The sequence below is a fragment of the Mustela nigripes genome, chromosome 9 (genome assembly GCF_022355385.1).
Source record: "Mustela nigripes isolate SB6536 chromosome 9, MUSNIG.SB6536, whole genome shotgun sequence".
In the NCBI taxonomy this organism is placed as follows: Eukaryota; Metazoa; Chordata; class Mammalia; order Carnivora; family Mustelidae; genus Mustela; species Mustela nigripes.
Genome location: NC_081565.1, coordinates 75,239,960 through 75,259,940, shown reverse-complemented (window position 1 = coordinate 75,259,940; position 19,981 = coordinate 75,239,960). Strand labels below are relative to the sequence as shown.

At 37.8% G+C, this 19,981-nt stretch overlaps 1 protein-coding gene across 3 annotated transcripts in view; it reads left to right on the top strand.

Moving 5' to 3' along the window:
• Positions 1 to 19,981, top strand: part of PCSK5 (proprotein convertase subtilisin/kexin type 5) — a 447,741-nt gene that overhangs the window by 142,142 nt on the left and 285,618 nt on the right. The window lies entirely within an intron of this gene.

The window sequence follows — 19,981 nt, the reverse complement described above, 5'->3', positions numbered from 1 at the left end:
ACATTAATCCTTCCGAGTCATCTCCGAGCTCATCGTCTCGGATACAGAGGAGTCGCCTATAAAAATAATTACTTATCTAGAACTTTACAGTTCACAAAGCATGCCTACACATAATCTCGCTTGACTTGTAAAATTTTCATGTCAGAGAAATAGTAGGTAATTGTTTTGGAGCCCTGGTATCTGAATTCTTTACATAGGAAGAATTCTCTGTCTCAGTGGAGAGCAAAGACTATTTTCTAGCATGGCAGCTGAAAATGGCAGATGCTATGAACTTGGTCAACCTTCCTTGCTCTATTCTAGGGCCCAGGCCAAGGGATATTAATTCTAAATCAGTACCAGTTTTGCAGGCTAGTGACCTCAAGGCCAGGCAAGCTCTCAGTCATTTACCTGGGTTCTTCTCCCTGTCCCTCTCTATCTCTCTGATAGAGCTGTGTTTTTCTTCCCCCTTATCCTCCATCTTGGTTACTTTGTTCTCCTAACAATTCTGAGCTTCCCAGTATCTTTTTAATAAACTACTTTTCTCCTTCACTCAGCCAGTTACAGTAAAGACGCTGTAATTAAACCTCATTATGGTTGCCCCTCCTTCCAGAGGAAGAAAGTGAAATTCGAGGCAGATTCACATAACTTATGAAAGTGAGTCTGGCTTCGAAACTCATGTTCTCTGTATCACATAATATACTCTAATTTGGAGCGTGGTACTAAATGTTCTTTTTTTGAATACTGTATTCGTAAACAATAGATACTTTTTAATTCATGTAAATGTAGTAAGTTGATGAGAATTTAGTGCTTATTTTGTGGCATATAATTTCATTCAGAAAAGACTTTTTGAATACTTAATGGGAGAATAGCATTTTGCTTTGGTTATTTCTTAAAAATCAAGCTAGTGATGTAGTGATGGTATGTAGACATTGAACATTGATCCATCACTTAACAAATAAGGTACAACAGGTAAACCAGTAGCCAGGATGTGGACTGGAGACCACTGGTTTTTGAAAAGTATTTCATGGAAGCCTAGATTGTGTTGATGAATCTCTCAGATGGCCCAAGTGTCTCTCAGGTGACCATATGGAATGAGTAGAGCCCTCTGTTCCTCAACCAAGTCACACCCCTTTTTAAAATCTACACCAAAATCTATTTTGGGTTGTTGGATTTCTCCTAAGATTATATTTGAAGTAACAAGCTCTATTTATACAAAACAAACTGTGGGAAACCAGTGCTACAGGCCAGAGGAGTGGGTTTGGAGGGAGTGTTACTGGAGGGAGGCAAAAGTTATAGGGAAGGCTTCTAGAGGGGGTAGTATTTAAAGGACTGATTGAAAGTAGTAATCATTACTGAGAGAATGTCTCTAATGGCCGAAAATGTCTCGTATTAGTGAGCTCCTTACAAGCTTTGGGATAAAAGGCATCCTCTTTTTTGGCCATTTTGGGTGGGTTTTTTTTGTTTTGTTTTGTTTTTGTTTTTTTGTTAAAAGAAAAATCCACACATCTTTCATTTTCCCTAGAGCCTTTCTTTTATCTAAAACTCAAATCTGAACATGTTTTCCCTCTACCTTCAAACCCTTTATGACCAGGTCTTTAGGTGTGTGCAGAGAATTTATAATAGATCCATTGTCTCTTAGCCTCACCACCTAACACTGCATAACGCTCTCATTTTAACTAATCTTTTCACAGCTCTCTGGAAAGAGCATGCTTCATTTGTACTAGAGACTGGTGACTCGTAAGCCCTCCATAAGTGGTTATGTTGTTAGCATCCTACCATGCTTATCGGTTGTTAAATAGATGTAATCTTGATGTGCATTGTGGCCATTACTGGTTTAACCCAGTTAGAAGCTGAGAATTGCTGTGTCCCCGCTCTGTGATGCGCTCACTGTCCCCTTTTCACTTGAGAAGATAGGGAAGCAGAAAAGACCAAGAAATGTAAAACACCATACTTTATGGTTGAATCTAAAACCAGTGTCCAAGATAAAGTTCTGAGTGAAATTGAATATGTTCCTATCCTTATAATCCAAATTATTATGCAAAACTTCCCTGCCATTTTGGGGTTTGTTTCTATTTGTTTTAAATAACTATAAATAACGAATTGTTTCAGTAACAGGGGAAAACTCTCTTTATACCAAGTACTTGTTGCAGGTATTTTCTGTGGCTAGCATTAAGAAGCTTCTGTTTAGACTTTAAAAACAGAGTGCTGTTTGCAGGGAAATAAAATATTGCAGATTACCTGAGGCAGTGTTCATTAACATCAACTGATTCTTATTCTTAGCCAACAGAAAGGAAATTATAAATTAATTAAACTTTGATTTAGGTTTTAATTTTCTTTCAGGTGTTGTGTGCAGGCCTTTCTTGACATAAGGAGGTAAATCAAGTAGTAGAACCTTTAAAAAATGTTTTTACTAAGTAAGTTTAGGATGAGAAGGTAAAAATGGGCCATGCATATAATTACTGATAAGCAAAACTTCTAAGATAATTCTTGGAGAGATTTGAAACTTAGTGAAAATCAATTTCTTTCTCCTTCTGTCTCCTTACATATACACAACAAACACACACATGCACACCCCTACTTTCTTACTAAAATTGTATTCTCATTAGCTGTAATGTGGATCTTAAAAATTAAGGTCAAATCCTTAAATATTTAGCATAAGTAGGAAAGCAGTCAGAAATAATTGAGCCACTTAAGGAACACCTTCAGCTCTAAAAGTTAGCTGAAAACTTAGAAATAATAATAATCATGAATGAATTGTGCATACTCGAAAAATAGCAGTGGTTGAGGTCAGGCATTTCTGCATATATTTATCTTGTACTAATATGAGAAGATTAGAATTGAGGAGATTAGAAATAGACATGGTGATATTTTTTAATTGGGGTTACAAACTGGAAATAGGAAAGTGTGTCTGGGCAGGAGGATTATGAACATCAAAGTCTGAAACAGGTAAATACGCTCAGTGATTGTAGGGATGACTTGGCCAAGACTCTTGGCCACTGGGAGACCTAATTGTCTTCTGCATATAAAATGAGGACGAAAGGAGCTACTTGGAGTTTGCTTTGAGAATTGGAGATAATGCTTTCTGAATGTTCAGGATACCATGAGCCCAGCTAACCTTTATACTAACTGATGGTATCAGAGTTAATGTAAAGACTTTGTCACCAGGAATGCCTAGTGACAGAGCTGCAAGTCAGATGAGTCATCGACACTTTTCATCCTGTCATTTGTCTGGAGGAAATTATTTCCACCCAATTTAGAACATTTATATTCTACATGTGCAAACAGTGGGAGTGGAATCTGGATTTTTTTCTGGCAGAGGAGGACATGGGTCTGAAATTCTCCTGGAAAGATTACATGGACCTAAGAGTTTCAGAGATCATCTCTGCTCGGTTACCGTTGGCTATCTCAGCGGACTTTTCAGAGTGAGGTTTTTCATTGCGGGGTTCCAAAAAAATGGAATACTCCTTCTAAGGAAAGAAAATACTACAGTACACTCATTCTCTGTAAATCTCCATATCCTGCCTCATGTGTTTGGTAAGAGAAGATAGAAGAGGAACATGATCATAAATTTTGAAAAGAGTTATTAGATCTAGTGGATTACTCCAAGCTTTTCTTAATAAACACCCTTTAAAACTCATTTGATACTCACATTTTATTATAGCATTCATCTGTGGGACTTATGGCAATTCATCCTTTAAAGAGTGACCCCCAAAACACACACAAATACTATAATTACTGTGATACGGGAAGAGTCAATGGTAAACCAGTGGTGAACTGCTTGCCTACCCAGACATCTCTGCGTGTTCTTGAGCTTAAACTACGCTCTTTGTCCGGATGCAAGAGAAAAGTTTTAAAAGAGTGATTATTTCAACATTCTTGTTCAAAAATTTGATCTACCATGTTTTCACCAGTTGGTGACTAGTTTCCATGGAAATAGAAATGGAATAAGCATTCCTCATTTTAGATTCTCAGCTGCCCTATGCCAACTGAGAGCTGTAAATGCCATTTGGTTAACAGCAAGGATCCAGAATTCTTCCATTTTAAAGTGGCAGAGGGAGAGGAAAAGAAAATGTTTGCCAAGTCATTTTACTTTTCTTCCTCTGAAAAGGACACAATTTGATGATCGTCTGAGATATTGACTGACAGTTACCGGACACATACAAGGTCTGGTAGTGCCTCTTCTGGCTAATCAATTTAAATGTCTTTTCTACCCTTCACAGAGTTCCTTACCTCATTGTGATTTAACTGGCCTGGGGTTGCCTTCCTAGTTGTCCACCTGCTGTTCCAGAGATGGGCACTGAATAGGAAAGTGGTCAAAATGTCAGAAAGAGTTCAGTGTTCAGTGTTCTCCGCGATCTATGACCTGAAGGGGGGGAAAAAAAAAGAAAGAAAGAAAGAAAGAAAGAAGGAAAAAGAAAAATATCTATTGGTAGGAGGAGTGAGTAGGGGACAATTTACAAAATCCTCACTCATGAGAGAATGTCAGTTCATTTTGCCATTAGGATTCTCCATTTCTGAGCAATTGTCCCCTATGCTACATTTTCTGGAACTTTTCCATGAGGGAGATAGTGGAGAATATGATAACGGAGGCTCTCACATAAAATGTTTGCCTATCAATACAGTTGTTTTCTTTTGTCTTATTTTTTTGGAGCCTGAAAAGTTGAATCAGTGTAAATGCTACAATAAAACTTTAATAACCTTAACCCATGATATTTTCTTTTCTATTTTAAGATGTTTAGATACTAAATGGAGCAGCAGTGAGACTCTAGCTCTTCAACATCGCCCAGCGTGGTTCTATGAGCACACTTCTCTTGGGGCATAAGAAGGAGTTTCTCTATGTCCCGAAGTCTAAATTTAATAAAGGAAACCAGACATAATGGCTTCCAGCCATGGGCTGCCCCTGCGTCTCTAAGTGTGGTCTCACACCTAGCCAAAGCAAGTAATGTGTCAACTAAGGAAATATGATCCTTATCCGAGGCTTGCGAAACTGCATGAATACTGCGGGGGAAATTGCCCAGATGCTAGGCATGCAGTTCAGGGCCTGACATTTTCTATTATCACATTGTGTTCATGGGGGAATATCACCGCGATAACTGTTTTGGCATAAACAGCTTGTGTGCTCCAGTGTCTTGGGAAAGAAGCGTTTAGGGTACAGAAAGGAGCCTGCTTAGAATATACATTGAAGTTCAAGATTACAAGCCAAAAGGGATATGACAGGGACTGCGTCACCTCTGTGACTGCTTCTGCTTCCCAGGATAGGGGAGCCGGTTCCTGGGTCTCTTACTTAATCCACAGCTTTCCTGCACTGGAGAAGCCTTGCGGGGAGGGACTCAGTACAGAGATAAATGGGAGATGGGAGAGAAAACATTAAAAAATGAATCCACTCAAATTGAGGCCAGAGTCTTGTAATGAGCGATGAAAATGGTGTTTTATTTTAAACAATAAAACCCAAATGATGAAAATACATGTAGTTTATTACCAACAGCATATGTAGCTATAGCCATTCTTATATCAAACAAAAATGAATCATGTTTAAAGTTGTAGTCTTTCTGTAATACTACAAAATTCGAATTTTAGTAGTCATAAATGGACTCATTTATAAAAATGTTTATCAGTTTTCTAAGGGCCATTTGGAATCATTTTATTGACAAATCATTCTCATTTAAAGCCACTGTCACACTGCCAGCCTTGTTCCATTTTTACTAAATCTCGCTCTTCTGGATTCTTCTTCGACACAGCTTTCAGTGCGATTAAAGCTGCTCTGAAACTCACTGATTGCATGAAATCCTGTGTCTTTTGAAAGTTCATTAGGCAATTGATTTGCTTGATTTGCCTTGTATTGTTTGTTTGCATTTTATGTTTATGCAGAGAGAGAAAATTCTGGCACTGGGAGAGGATAGGGCTGCTTGAGTCAGCAGTAATTTCATTAGTGATGGGGTCGGTCGTGAGTTATCTTTTTTACTTATTTAGTTAGGAAACCTAGTAATTATGATACCCTTAAAAAAAAACAAACTCATGGGCAGTGATCCAAAAAGCTTCAAAGATGCAACTTCTGAGCTTTCTTCTCAGGAAAGGTCTCAAGTCATCTTTATTTTGTTCTGCCCCACTAAGTATATGCATGCCAGAGGACGTATGTGTGTCCTTCTGTAAACATATGGTGCCTTTACTGTTGCATATGGTGCCTTTACTGTTGCAGAAACACTAGGACTTGGTGTTGGGGGATTTGGGTTCATGTTCTTTGGCAGTACGCTGGCTCTGTCACCTTGGTGAAGTCATTTACCCATAAGAATTTCTATTTCCTTACCTCTGATATGCGGATAAAGGTACATCTGATGTGTGCAAGATTATTGGAGAGAGCAAATGAAATATGCGAACCTAGGCAAGTAAAACTACCTGGCAAGTAACTAATAAGTCATCTTTATCATCTTTATTGATTTGATGTTTGCTTTGAGAGAGAGAGCATGTGTGGGCACATGAGCAGGTTTTGGGGCACAGTGCAGAGCAAGAGGGGGAAAGAGAGAATCTTAAGCAGGCTTCTTGGAGCCTGTCGCGGGGCTCGATCTCATGACCCTGAGATCATGACCTGAGCAGAAATGAAGAGGCAGACGCTTAACTGGCTGAGCCACCCAGGCGCCCCCTGACTTGATGTTTCAGTTGCTCGTTGGATTATGCATTCTTTCAGATGGAAATTATTACATCAGTGGAGATGAACCAATAATACGTTATATTTGTTGAGGTGATTAATTTACATAAAACAGCATTCAGTGTGAATATCAAATCAAAGGAAGTGGAGTTAGAAAAGGCAGAAGCATATGTTTCTTGGTTCCCCAGAACTCATAAGGAGCTAGGACTATATTTACCCTTCATGCCTAGAAACCACAGGTTAGCAAACTTCTGGCTGCACATCAGATCTGCTCGGTGACTCTGAGAACGTTTTTTATTTTTTCAAAGGATTAAAAAAAGGGTGGGGGGAGGCGGATTATGTGATGGAGACTGTATATGGCCCTGTAAAGCCTAGAATATTTACTATTTGGCCCATTACAGGTGTCTGACATACTCAGGCAAACACCATCATCATAAAAACCCACTCTTTGTGTCACGCCCAAGTAAAAGGTTAAATCGATAATTAGGGATGTGCTAAATCTACGCTTTGGGAGGGAGGCATTCCTTCATTGTCGTTGTTGTAGTACTCTAATTTTGAGAACCTTCCAGTGTGTAAGGACATGACTCGGGTGAGCTCTGCAAGGAAAACCAGGAGCAGCTATCAGTGAATGGAAGGGCTGGCAGCCGCTTGGTGTAGCTGAGCTGAAATGAGGTCAGCTCAGTGAATATAAGGGGTGAAAGTTTTCTGTCTCTACTTGAGGACCCGTTTCTCAAAGTGCCAAGAACCCCGGGACCACGGGCCACCAGACTTCTCAGAACCCTGAGTGTGCTGCAAGAAGGAACACCAAGGGAGCCCTCTTGGATCCTTATTCTGGAGCCACAGTTTACCTGTATTTCAGACGAATAGGATTATGTAATCACTTCTTTAAGATCCTTCGTCCCTGCAAAGGAACACTAAAGTCTTCAGAAGTGTTTTGACAGTTTGTTTATGATCTGGAGACAGTCTCGAGCTAAGTGAAGTCAAACACTTACGGAATCACCTTTTGCTATCAGTTAGTCAGGAACAGATTCTGAGCAAAACAGCAAACCTTTTTAGCCTGTTTTACAGTGTATAGTTATTGAATGATATCTTTACCAGAATAATTGAGGAAAAACAAATAGAAGCCGAACTGTTAAATTGATTACCGCTAGGTGAACGGAGACTTGTGAATTATTGCCTCTTATTCAGGATTTCCAGGCCAATGGAATTCATTGAAACTATATTATATCATGTCTATTTTTCTCACTATTGATTCCTTAGTGACTATTTCATTCCTCGGCATGTGGTAGGTACTCAATAAATATTTGCTGAATGAATGATTCAGAAAAGTTAATTAATTATGGGCCAGTATATGGGAATAGTCTCATTATGTCTAGTTAACTAGGTCATTATAAGAATAGTCATAAAAATGGAAGTTTACCTATATATAGGAAGGTGTCAAGTTGAAATATTGTCTAGGTAGAGCATATTCTAGCATTTTGGTCTCTGATTTTTAGGATTATAGGGATGAGGTGGCTCTCGGCATACATTTGGAGAAGAGAAATATGTATGGAAAGAACTAGACCACAAGAAAATCAAAATTATAATTTGATACAGGCCATTATTTCTTTCATTATCTTTATAGATCTTTCTCCAGTCTCTCAGCGTATACACTCAGTATATACTTCATATTTCATGCTTTGGTGAGTTCTAATTATGAAATTTCCTTTTAATTATGATGCTGCAAAATTATAGGAAAATCAGTTCAGGTGGAAGGAGGAAATAGTTGTTTAGATTGCATACCAAGCATTTTCACAAACACCAACTTCGAGCCAGAACCCTTGGAGCATAAATTCCTATAACACTTTGTCCATAAACCTTGATTAGCATGGACCTCGGTACTTGGTTAATTACTTGCATAAATCTTACGACACCCCCATTTGTGGTCGTAGGTTCAATTGGGTCAGTTGAACTCCTAGACTATTAGTGGTCATTAGGAAGATAAGAATATAATGTACCTGTGGGCTAACATCAGCTGTATACTTCTCTAGCAAGGGTGTTCACCAATCCCCAGACTATTTTCTATTCCTCTTCTTTCCCCTCGATGCCCAAATGACACCTCAGTTGTACAAGAAAGAGCCATGCGAGTGGGTAGAAAAGTCACTTTGCCTTAAAAGCCCTATGCTATTAGGAACAATGCTGTTCCTATAAATAGCCACATCCAATTTCTAGAGTCTCCTCTTGGAAGCCCAAAGCCCAAGACTTCTCATCATGTATCCAGCATCCTGGCCACAGACCTCTCAGCGCATGGTCGTTCACCAAACAGGGTTCCTTTTTACGATGAGCAGTGATCCTTGGTAGCTGGTATCTCATCTTTGCCCAATATCAAGGGGGACAGAGCTAGAAAGTTGAATCAAAGTAGTTTTCCCATAGAAAAGGAAAAGAGGTTTTGTTTGTCCTTTACTCAGAATCTTCTCCACCAAGACCATGAGCACCACAGCCACAGATGATTCAACTGCGTGTATCCCCAGCTTAGAAAATGATTGGGACATAGGATGTGAATTCTCTGGGCTTGAGGAAGGAAGGAAGGAGCGAGGAAGGGACTAATATTGTTAACTAGAATCTTTCTTGGGAGGTACTTTGATAATTTTCAAGGAAACATTCCTGACTGAGTTTATTCTTTCCATAAAAAGAACGTGTTACAGTTCTGTTTTCCAGAATTATAGGTAGTCCTTAACCCAGGAAAGCAGACAGATGTCCAGTGGAAAAGATGGGCATCACGTTGTACCCTCTGGTTCTGAGGAAGAGTTGGAAGCTCCAGATCCACATTTATGAACTTGGAAGAGAAAACACTTGACTCCATGCTCGCTGAGAACAAACCTAAAATGAATCAGCAGGAATGACTAATTTCTGTCTATTCATAGTCAAAGGGTAAGGGAGACAGTTTTTGCAGTCTTCCATTTGTGGTAGAAAATGAGAGCAAGCTGTTCCCAAAGTTCTAACTACATAGAGTGAAAACTAGTAGATCTGAGTTTCAGACAGTAAACAAAGCCCTCTCGTAGAAGTTAGAGACCCTGGAGAGTAGGGTTGTCAGCTCTTAATAGACCCAGTGGGGGAGATGTAGCAGCATGCAATCACCCGGGAGTATAAGTAAGCACAGATAATCTGAATTCATAGAAAAAATTTCATGTATGTCAAGAAAAACTAATCATCAAAATTTTAAAAAGAACTGAAAAGCATGCTAGGCAAATCTGTAGAGAACTAGTGAGCCGAGAAAAAGGGCGTCATTCCCTCATAATTAGTAGATTTCATCAACAAGGATCTCTCATATCCTGTGGCATTGATGATGGTGTTGATCTTTAAGACAAGGGTAGGAATAGAGTTATGCTAATATGGAGGTGGCTGAGATCTTGGTCGGAACTATATACATACACTTGTATGTGCTTGTCGTGGGTCTTAATGTACTTCAGTCCATGCAACTTTATATTTGAGAAAGCAGCAGAAGTGAGGTAACAAACTAGATTTTCCGACAAACCAAGCTATTTCCTCTTCGATATACAGGCTGCCATAGTTAACAATGAATTCAGGTAGTAATGAATAAGCTATTTTCCTAGGCTGGGGCAGACAGAAGGAGGAGGGGGAAAGAAAAGATGTCAAAGGTCTAGGCTGGAAGAGGGTAAAGAGGAGGGGGCGTGGCAGAGGTAAGAGAACACTTTTAAAGCCAGATATTGACAAGAACAATAAGTATCTAAACTGCAAAGGAAGACATAAAAGTTTCACTATCTGCTGATGACGTGATACTCTATAGAGAAAATTCTGGAGACTCTGCCAGTAAATACTAGAACTGATTAATGAATTCAGTAAAGTCTCACAACACAAAAGTAATATAGAAAAATCTGTTTCATTTATATGCACTAATAACAAAGGGGATAGAAAAAGCAATTAAGAAAACAATTATAATTGTACCAAAAATAATAAAATAGCTAAGAGTAAACTTAAATAAAGAGGTAAAAGACCTGTACTCTGAAAATGATAAAAAAACTAATGGAAGAAATTTGAAGATGACACAAACCAATGGAAAGATATGCCATACTTGTAGATTGGAAGAACCTGTGTTGTTAAAATGTTCATACGGCCCAAAGCAATTTACAGATCTAAAGCAATCCCTATGATAATACCAATGTTTTTCACAGAACTGGAGCAAATAGTTCTAGAATTTATATGGCACCACAAAAGTCTCTAAGTAGCCAAAGCAATCTTGAGAAAGAACAACAAAGTTGGAGATATCGCAGTCCCAAATTTCAAGATACAACTCAAAGCTGTAGTAATCAAAAGAGTATGGTACTGGCCCAAAAATAGAGATCAGTGGAACAGAATAGAGAGCCCAGGAATAATAAATCAATGCTTATGTGGTCAATTAATCTATAACAAAAGAGGAAAGGATAGAAGATGGGGAGAAGACAGTCTTTTCGACAAATGGTGGTCGGAAAACTGGACCATTTTCTCACCCTATAAACATGAATAAATTCAAAATGGATTAAAGACCTAAATGTGTGTCCTCAAAACCATAAACTTCCTAGAAGAAAACATAGTAATTTCTTTGACATTGGTCTTAGCAACATTTTTCTAGCTATGTCTCCTAAGGCAAGAGAAACCAAAGTAAAAATAAACGTTGAGACCACACCAAGACAAAAAGCTTTTGCACAGCAAAGGCAACCACCAACAAAATGACAAGACAATTTACTGAACAGGAGAAGATATTTGCAAGTGATATATCTGATAAGGGGTTTATTTCCAAAATATGTAAAGAACTTAACACCAGTAAACAAATAACCCCCCAAAAATAGAGGACCTGAATAGACATTTCTTCAAAGAAGACATACAGATGGCCAATGCACACATGAAAAGATGCTCAACATCACCAATCAGGGAAATGCAAATCAAAACCACAGTGTGACATCCTCTCATACCTGTCAGAATGGCTAAAATCAAAAAGACAAGAAACAGCATATGTTGGCAAGGATGTGGAGAAAAAGGAACCCTCGCGCTCTCTTGGTGGGAATGAAGTAGGTGCAGCCACTGTGGAAGACATTATGGAGGTTGTTAAAAATTAACAATGAAATTGCCGTATGATCCAGTGATTTCACTGCTGGGTATTTAGCCAAAGGAAGTAAAACACAAATTCAAAAGGATACAAACGCCACTGTGTTTATTGCAGTATTATTTATAATAGCCAAGATATGGAAGCAACCCAATGGTCCATCAATAGATGGATGGATGAAGATGTGGTGTACACACACACACACACACACTGGAATTCTATTCAGCTATAAAAAAGAAAGAAATCTTACTCTTTGCAACAATATGGTTGGACTTAGAGGTTATTATGCTAAGTGAAATAAGTCAGAGAAAAACAAATACCATTTGATTTCACTCCTATATGTACTTTAAGAAACAAAAGAACAAAAGAAAAAGAGACAAAAAACAGACTTAAATCTGGAGAACAAACATGACTGCCAGAAGAAGAGTAGGAATGAATGAAATAGATAAAAGGGATTGAGAGTGCACTTATCGTGAGCATGGAGAAAGGTATAGAATTGTTAAATCATTATTTTATACACCTGAAACTAGTATAACATTACACTTCAGTTTTAAAAAATAAAATAATTTTAAAAATTTATGAAAAATCTAAAAAAATGTTAAAAAGTCAGTATACTGACCACTAGGGTTTTATTTATTTTATCATCAATATTTTGTGTTCTGACTAAAATACCCATCTTGAATTATAGCCAGTATTTCAAATAACTATAGATTCTTCAGACTTACAATCATTTTTAAGTTTAAAAAGATTACAAATCTCAAGAGGTTGCGAAAATAGTACAAGACCCCCATAGCCCTTCATCTAGATTCCCCCACTGATGACAACTTACGCAATTACAGTGAAATACCAAAACCAGGAAATTGGTATTAATACACTCTGCAGACCATGTTCAGATTTCACCAGTTTCTGTGTGTACTTGATGTGTGCCTGTGTATGTATGTGTCAAACTAACAGTACATTTAAACCTCTCAAAAAAATCTGCTTTTTAAAATCCTTTGCTGGTCATTGACCTGTGATATATCTGATGTCTTTTAGTAGTGGCCTATTACTAGTTAATATTATAAAATATATTTTTTATTCTCTTGCCCATAACATATCTGTTCCAACTTTGGACCAGTTGATGGATGCTAACTTTTATTAATTTCTTTAACTATTATGTATCTCTCCTTGAAGACTGAGAGGAAGATTCACAATGTCTTTAGCTAAGTATAAAGGCTGTGATCGTTTAAAGTTTATGCTGAAGATTCTTCCAGTATTAGGCCATCAGAGTGTCTCTGAATATCTTGTTTTATATAGCTCTTGGTTATTGTCTTAGTTGAAGCTGTGATAATGGAGTCCCATAGAGGGGGTGGCTAAAATAGTAAATACTTATTTTTCACAGTTCTGGAAGCTGGACAGTCCATGATTCAGTTTCCAGGGAGGGCTCTCTCCCCGCTTGCAGAAATGTGTGCACACAGGATGGAGAGAAAGAAAGGAAGTTTGTTCTCTGCTGTTTGTAATCCTATCATGAGGCCTCCACCTGTGTGAAGGCCTAAAAGCCTCCCCAAGGCCCCAGCTCCTGAGACCATCACACTGGGATTAGGGTTTCAACATATGAATGAAGGGTGGGAATGGCCACAAACATTCAGCCCTTAACAGTTATTTTGAATGAGTTTTTCTGAATTCCTTCCTTGTATTAAAAAAAAAAAAAAAAAGTAATATTATGGAAGCCTCAGGGATTGCGTGTAATTGTAGTCACATCAGAAGCTAGGATTTTAATTGTCTTACAAAAACCCATCACCAAAAAATGGAATGGATAATTTCTTTTTTACTTTCTAAAGTTTTAATTTACCTTTTCTTTTTTTTTTTTTTTCCTAACATGTTTCGTGAGCTTTAGTAAAGCTTTTTGCTAAACACAGGGCCATAATTTGTTTTCAGTTCTTTTCCCTTCTTCTTAAGTTTTCATTTTTAAGATTCCTGGCATTTCCTCCTTCTCACTCAAGGTGAATAATTTATTAGGGAGATTCTATAAAATATACTGTCAAATATCCTGTCATCAATAGTAACGAAGGAATAAAGTCGCCGCTATGGCATGGAATAAATAGGGGAGCCAGCAAAGAAGTCCTGAAATTTTGGCAGCCATTCAAAGGCAGGACCGTGGACCCTTCTGACTTCTGCTGGAACCACGGAAGGACCTCACGTAAGGATTCAGGAGAGCTGGATCTAGTCTTTGCCCTGCCATGGCTTGTACCTTCCAGTCCCCATCTGACTGCTGGAATTTTCTCATTTGTCAAACTAGAGAAGTGAAACCTGTTTTGCTTCAGAGGGTTGAGGTGAGAATCCATTGAAGTTCAAATACTTAGAAGTGGATGGTGTAATGTAAGCACAAGGTGGGAGGGAATATTATCAAGAACAATGCGAGCAGTCAGAAACAGCAGTTCGAAGTGATAGTTTAGAAAACACATCAAATACATCATTATTTCTTGCTCTCCCTTTCTAAGGGAGCCTTTGAAATGGAAAGTTTTCACTTCGATTTAAGCAAAACCAAAATATGCCAAAGAGAATGGGCACACCAGATGTCAAAAGGGAATTTCTATTCAGTGAGGGGGTAGACCGAATCCATGAACAGCTGAAGATGTTTGTTTCAAGAAGGAAATGGAATAGAAAGTCTTTCAAAAAAAAAAAAAACAAACTTTTTTTTTCTCCAACTTGTTTCTTGTTTTTTTCTCCAACTTGTTGCTCAATTCAGACAAGTGTAATTTTGACTTGTGAGCAATGAGGAAGCAACGTAGGGGTAGACATTTTCCATGTGTCCTGATGTCTCAGATTCGTTGCTGAGCTGACTTGCATCTTCACATCTACAGTAAAGCTCAAGTACATTAATATTTTCATCCCCACTCATTTATACAGAAGAAACAAAGTTCATGAAGCAGTGGGACTTTGTGACTAGTCTGGGGCTAGGAGAAAGCAAGAGAATACACGTAGGCAGTATTTTGGGGTCAACTACGAATTCATATTCTGTACTCACTTCACTTCACTTGTTTGAGTTCACGATATTATAGAAATGAATTCGCAGGCACTCTCTGATCTCCTTTTCCTTGTTTTCAATCACAGAGCCCAGGTAAAACTTCTAAGATCTTTAATTGCAGTGGTTTATTGTTGGGAACAGATCATGTAATAGATGAGAAGACTTGGAATGGTAGAACAAGGACTCTAATGATCTGTCAGTCAAGATGCTCTTTAAGAGCCAACAGTTTATTCAAATAAAAATTATGTGACAGGGCATTTTGTGACTTGCTAGGGCCCTGACAGCAATGCCAATATGCTTAAGAGAATTGGAGAAGCGATGCATTTTTCACTTCTTAGTTTGTGTGCATCTCCTTTTTTTTTTTTTTTCCTAATAATGTCTAACTTACTTTGCCACTTGTCTAAATATGCATTATAATTTATATCATTGGGTTATCTTCTGGGGTCTCAGAGAAGAATGTGTCTTAGCAGTAGCATAAACATATACAAAGAAGCTAAACAGCTAACTAATTTTCCAAGGGGTGTTAATGTAGAAGTTGGCTAGTAAATTCCTATTCAGGTGCATGCAGGTCAGAATGTAATAGAATGAGCCTATCGTTTTTTGGACTAAGATCCATGGTCCTACTTATACTGAAAATACTCTAAATGCTCATCCTCTATTGTCTCTGAAGAAAAATACATCTGAAGCAAAGATGTTTGTCTATTTTGTGACTTTTATAATTAATGGACATCACGAATACACTTAATGCTGACCACCCTATTCTTTCAGGAAGAAATTGAATCTTGTTCCTACACTTGAACAGGTCTTGATGATATTCATTGTTCTATGATCTGTTTTAAATCCATCAAAACACTGAATCCAACTAAGGTACAAAAATAAAAAGATGACTAGTACTTTCCTTGGAGTAATGATCTTTGTCATCTGAAGAGAGTGGGCTGTTTAAATGTAGTTGAGTTAGCAATTTGGACCCTCAGTTACAGCATGTTACAGTCTATTAGTTAAGTGATATTTAAAATAGATACATCAGTGGTAGAGTGATAACTCCCCTGTTTTCCAAAGATGGTTCATCATTGGTCATGATATAGAGCAATATACAGAAATCTTTGCAAGAAATGTTTTTATAAGGAAATAGTCACTCTTTCTCTTCACATAGGAGAATTCACTATACATTAATGATGCACATAATATGTGCAGGGTTTTACTGAATTTTAAGAATACAGAGCCAAGTTACTTCTTACGTTTTAGAAATATTATGGTAGAAAAGATATTTAATTAAATCTCTCCTACCATAGTACATCTAAAACTCCTGGGAAAATATTAAAGAACTTTTTAGTGCATGGTTGGGATAATGGGACACACAGAGTATTTCTCTGTGAAAGCTCGGATCTATAAAGGGCATAGGGAATAGGAAATAGGTATTTTCCAGAGTGATCAGCTAAACCCAGCCAGCCTGGAGCTGGATTTTTAAAAGCACAAGGATGGCAGTGAAGTGAGAAAACACTTGCATAAAACAGAACCCTTGATGCATCATCCAGTCCAGCCTCAAAGAATTCACAAAGATAAAAGCAAACAACATGACCACCTAAAGGACCGTTCACCCACCACATGGGGAAAACACCACCATGAAAATAATCCAGCAGCAAAAAGAGCAGAAGTAGATTGAAATGTTTGAGAATTATTACATATAATTCATATATATCAAGAAATGTATGTTTCAGTACACAGAATTGAACAGGTTTTGTTTTGTTTTGTTTTGCTTTTTGAGAAACTATTCAAATTAACCAGGTGGGTTTGAAAAAGAACTTCAAAAAAAGTAAATGAAACATATAACACTTAACATGAATAATGCAATGATGGGCTAAATAGCAGGTTAGGCATGGCTGAAGGTAAGTGAAATACAGAACTGAGCAGATTATGGGGAGAGCAGCCTAGGGAGAGAAAGCTATGGGAAATTTGAAGGTGAAATGGAAGATTAAGATATCTTTCAAAGGTAGCAGCTGAGACTCTTGATGATTTAAGCATTAAATCACAAGTCTAGGAATTCTAAGAAAGAATTTTTAAAAATTCAAACATTCAATGTCTTAATGAACCTGCAGAGTAGAAAAGACAAAGAGAAGATCTGAAAAGTGCCCAGAGAGAACTAGAATGCCAAGATGGCTGATTTCTCATCAAAAACAATAGAAGCTTGAAGACAGTGGAATGGCATTTTTGAAGGGTCATTAGTCTAGATTGCTGTGTCCAGTAAAATTATTTTTCAAAGACAACAGTAAAAGTCAATTTCTAAGGCCACCAAGAGACTCCCTGATGGATGCATTTATACAGTATTCTTCAGAAAAAAAAAAAAAAATCCGCGATCCTAGAAGGAGTTATAACTAAAAAAACAAATAGAGCAAAGAATATTTGTATATCTAAACAAACATTGATTATTCAGATTAATGACACTAATGGGTTAGTTTCCAAAGTCCTGGGATTGAGCCCCAAATTGGGCTCTCTGCTCAGCGGGGAGCTTGCTTCCTCCTCTCTCTCTGCCTGCCTCTCTGCCTGCTTGTCATCTCTCTCTGTCAAGTAAATAAATAAAATCTTAAAAAAAAAAATTCCAATGTATAACTGTAATCATGAGGATTTCATGTGCTAGAGAGTAATCACATTTAAAACATTCTAGTCTGTGGGACACCTGGGTGATTTAATCAGTTAAGCATCTGCGTTTGGCTCAGGTCATGATCCCGGGGTCCTGGGATCAAGTCTCACATCAGGCTTCTTGCTCAGTGGGGAGCCTGCTTCTCCCCCTGCCTGGTGCTCCCCCTGCTTGTGCTCTCTGTCTCTCTGACAAATATATAAAGTCTTTTAAATAAATAAATAAAACATTCTAGTCTGTGTCGTTTGGGAAAAATTGAAAAACGTATTGATGACTTTTAGACTTTGTGAAGTGAGGTATCCTTGAGCAAATAGCAAATAGCTACAGTAAGCATTAATGTAACAGTGGGATTTAGTCTCTATAAATGGACCTATTCTTTGGTTAAAGACAAAGGTAGCCTAGCTTCAACAAAATGTAATTATATTCTATTTATAAGAGATAGAAGGGACGCCTGGGTGGCTCAGTTGGTTAAGCAACTGCCTTTGGCTCAGGTCATGATCCCAGAGTCCCGGGATTGAGTCCCACATCAGACTCCCTGCTCAGCAGCGACCCTGCTTCTCCCTCTGACCTCTTCCCTCTCATGCTATCTTTCCCATTCTCACTCTCTCATTCAAATAAATAAATAAAATCTCTTTAAAAAAAAAAAAAAGTACTCAAAATTTTGGGGCACCTGGGTGGCTTAGTTGGTTAAGTGGCTGCCTTTGGCTCAGGTCATGATCCCAGGGTCCTGAGATCAAGCCCTGCATTGGGCTCCCTGCTCAGCAGGGAGCCAGCTTCTCCCTCTCCCTCTGCCTGCTGCTCTGCCTACTTGTGCTCTCTCTCTCTGTGTCAAATTAAAAAAAAAAAAAAAAGAGAGAGAGAGAGGTATAACTGATATGAACACAGAATGCTTAATAGTAAAGGGGACAAAGAGGTATGCAATTTAATTATTAACCCAGTTATTAGCCTGGTTTCTTTAATTTTTGTTTTGTTTTGTTTTTACTGCAGGAATCCCAGAGTTTTACTGCATTTTCATAACTAGTTTCACTGGGAAGATTTAATCATTCCATTCTAAATAAAATAAAAATTGACAGAACTGCAGAAAACAGTATCAAATCTACAATACAATGAACAAACTTGTCATAATGGACTCAAATAACAATTGGAGAAGGAGAATCAGATCCTTATGATCCTGTAGCACTTTTCTTAGTTAATGATGGATACAGTGAAGTTTAAAAACAATGGACTCATAAAGGGAATTTGACATGCAAAGAAAAACTAACTTACACCGTCAAATGATAGGTAATCAGAGACTAATGAAGAATCATAGTAAATACTTGTTGAGCTCAGGGGTAAAATTAGTAGTTCAGCTTGTAATTTACAAAAGAAATCTTTTTTTTTCTTTTAAAAATGGATCATTTTTTTTGATGATGAAAGTGGTATGACCAGATATCAGTAAGGCAAAATAATTACGAGTGCATCAGAATTAATTGCTGTGTAGAACACCCTAAAATTGCCATAAATACGATTGCTGTGTTCCAAATAACACATATGGAAATGTATATACAATAGCTATGATGGGAAAACCATAAGAAATTTTGGGCACAAGACATAAACGATTATTCTCAAAGCAAGAAATAGAAATAGCTAATAAATATTTGAAAAGATGGACAATAACAAATGTAATCTGAGGGGATAAAAAGAGAAGCAACAGTGAGATAACATTTTTCATGTCAGATTGGCAAGGATGAAAAGATTAAAAAACTCATACCTAGGGGTTTATAGACATGGGTCTGTTCAGATATTTTCTCCATTCTTCATAATGTCATAAGAGTAGGCTTATGGTCTTTTTTTTTTTTTGGTCATGCATAAAAATATGTTTTTTAATAATATTTATCCATCTTGCAAAGGTTTTCTTTGAGGTTTGGTTTTATTACTTTAATCTTCCATTAACAACTTGACAATATATTCTGCGCTCTTTGAACCAGTCATTCCACTTGTAGAATTTATCCCAAGTTATCAAAGTATACACATTTTTCATAGCCTTGTTACTCTCAGTGAAAAACTGGGTCAATTTCCAAAAATCAAGCACGTGAGAAATAGATTATGGGTGGGGTACCGTTTAAAAGATGACAGGGGGTAATAGCTTTTAAACGACATACAGGCTAATATTGACATAGTAAGATAAGCATGACATTAGTAAGTGGACTAAGCAGAACATATCTCTGTTATATGAACTTGCGTGTATACCTGCCTATTTGTAAGCAGTCACTCATTTACAGTTGTACAGATGGTAGTCCCTGCCCATGACAAGCGTGGTCTATGCTGTAAAATAAAAAATAAGGACATAGTGTTTGGGGGACCTGAGTCTTAGTCACTGTTAGGCTGATTTCACTCTCTCTCTTTACATCTTAGGGCCTCCTTAAGCATCCCCATCTCTAAAAATGAGGGTGAGGGATTGAGCCTTGGACTTCATTAGCAATGACGAATACACCTGTAGCGGTTGTCATATGCCTCATATCCCTGTTCTGCATCCAGGGCAGATAGTAGCCATTAGACCTAGTCTCCTTTCCCTGGGCTCAGCCAGACCGCGGGATTCTTCTCAACAGAGCGTTAGGTCAACATTTCTAAACAGATGGTACTTTGCACTTGGAACTT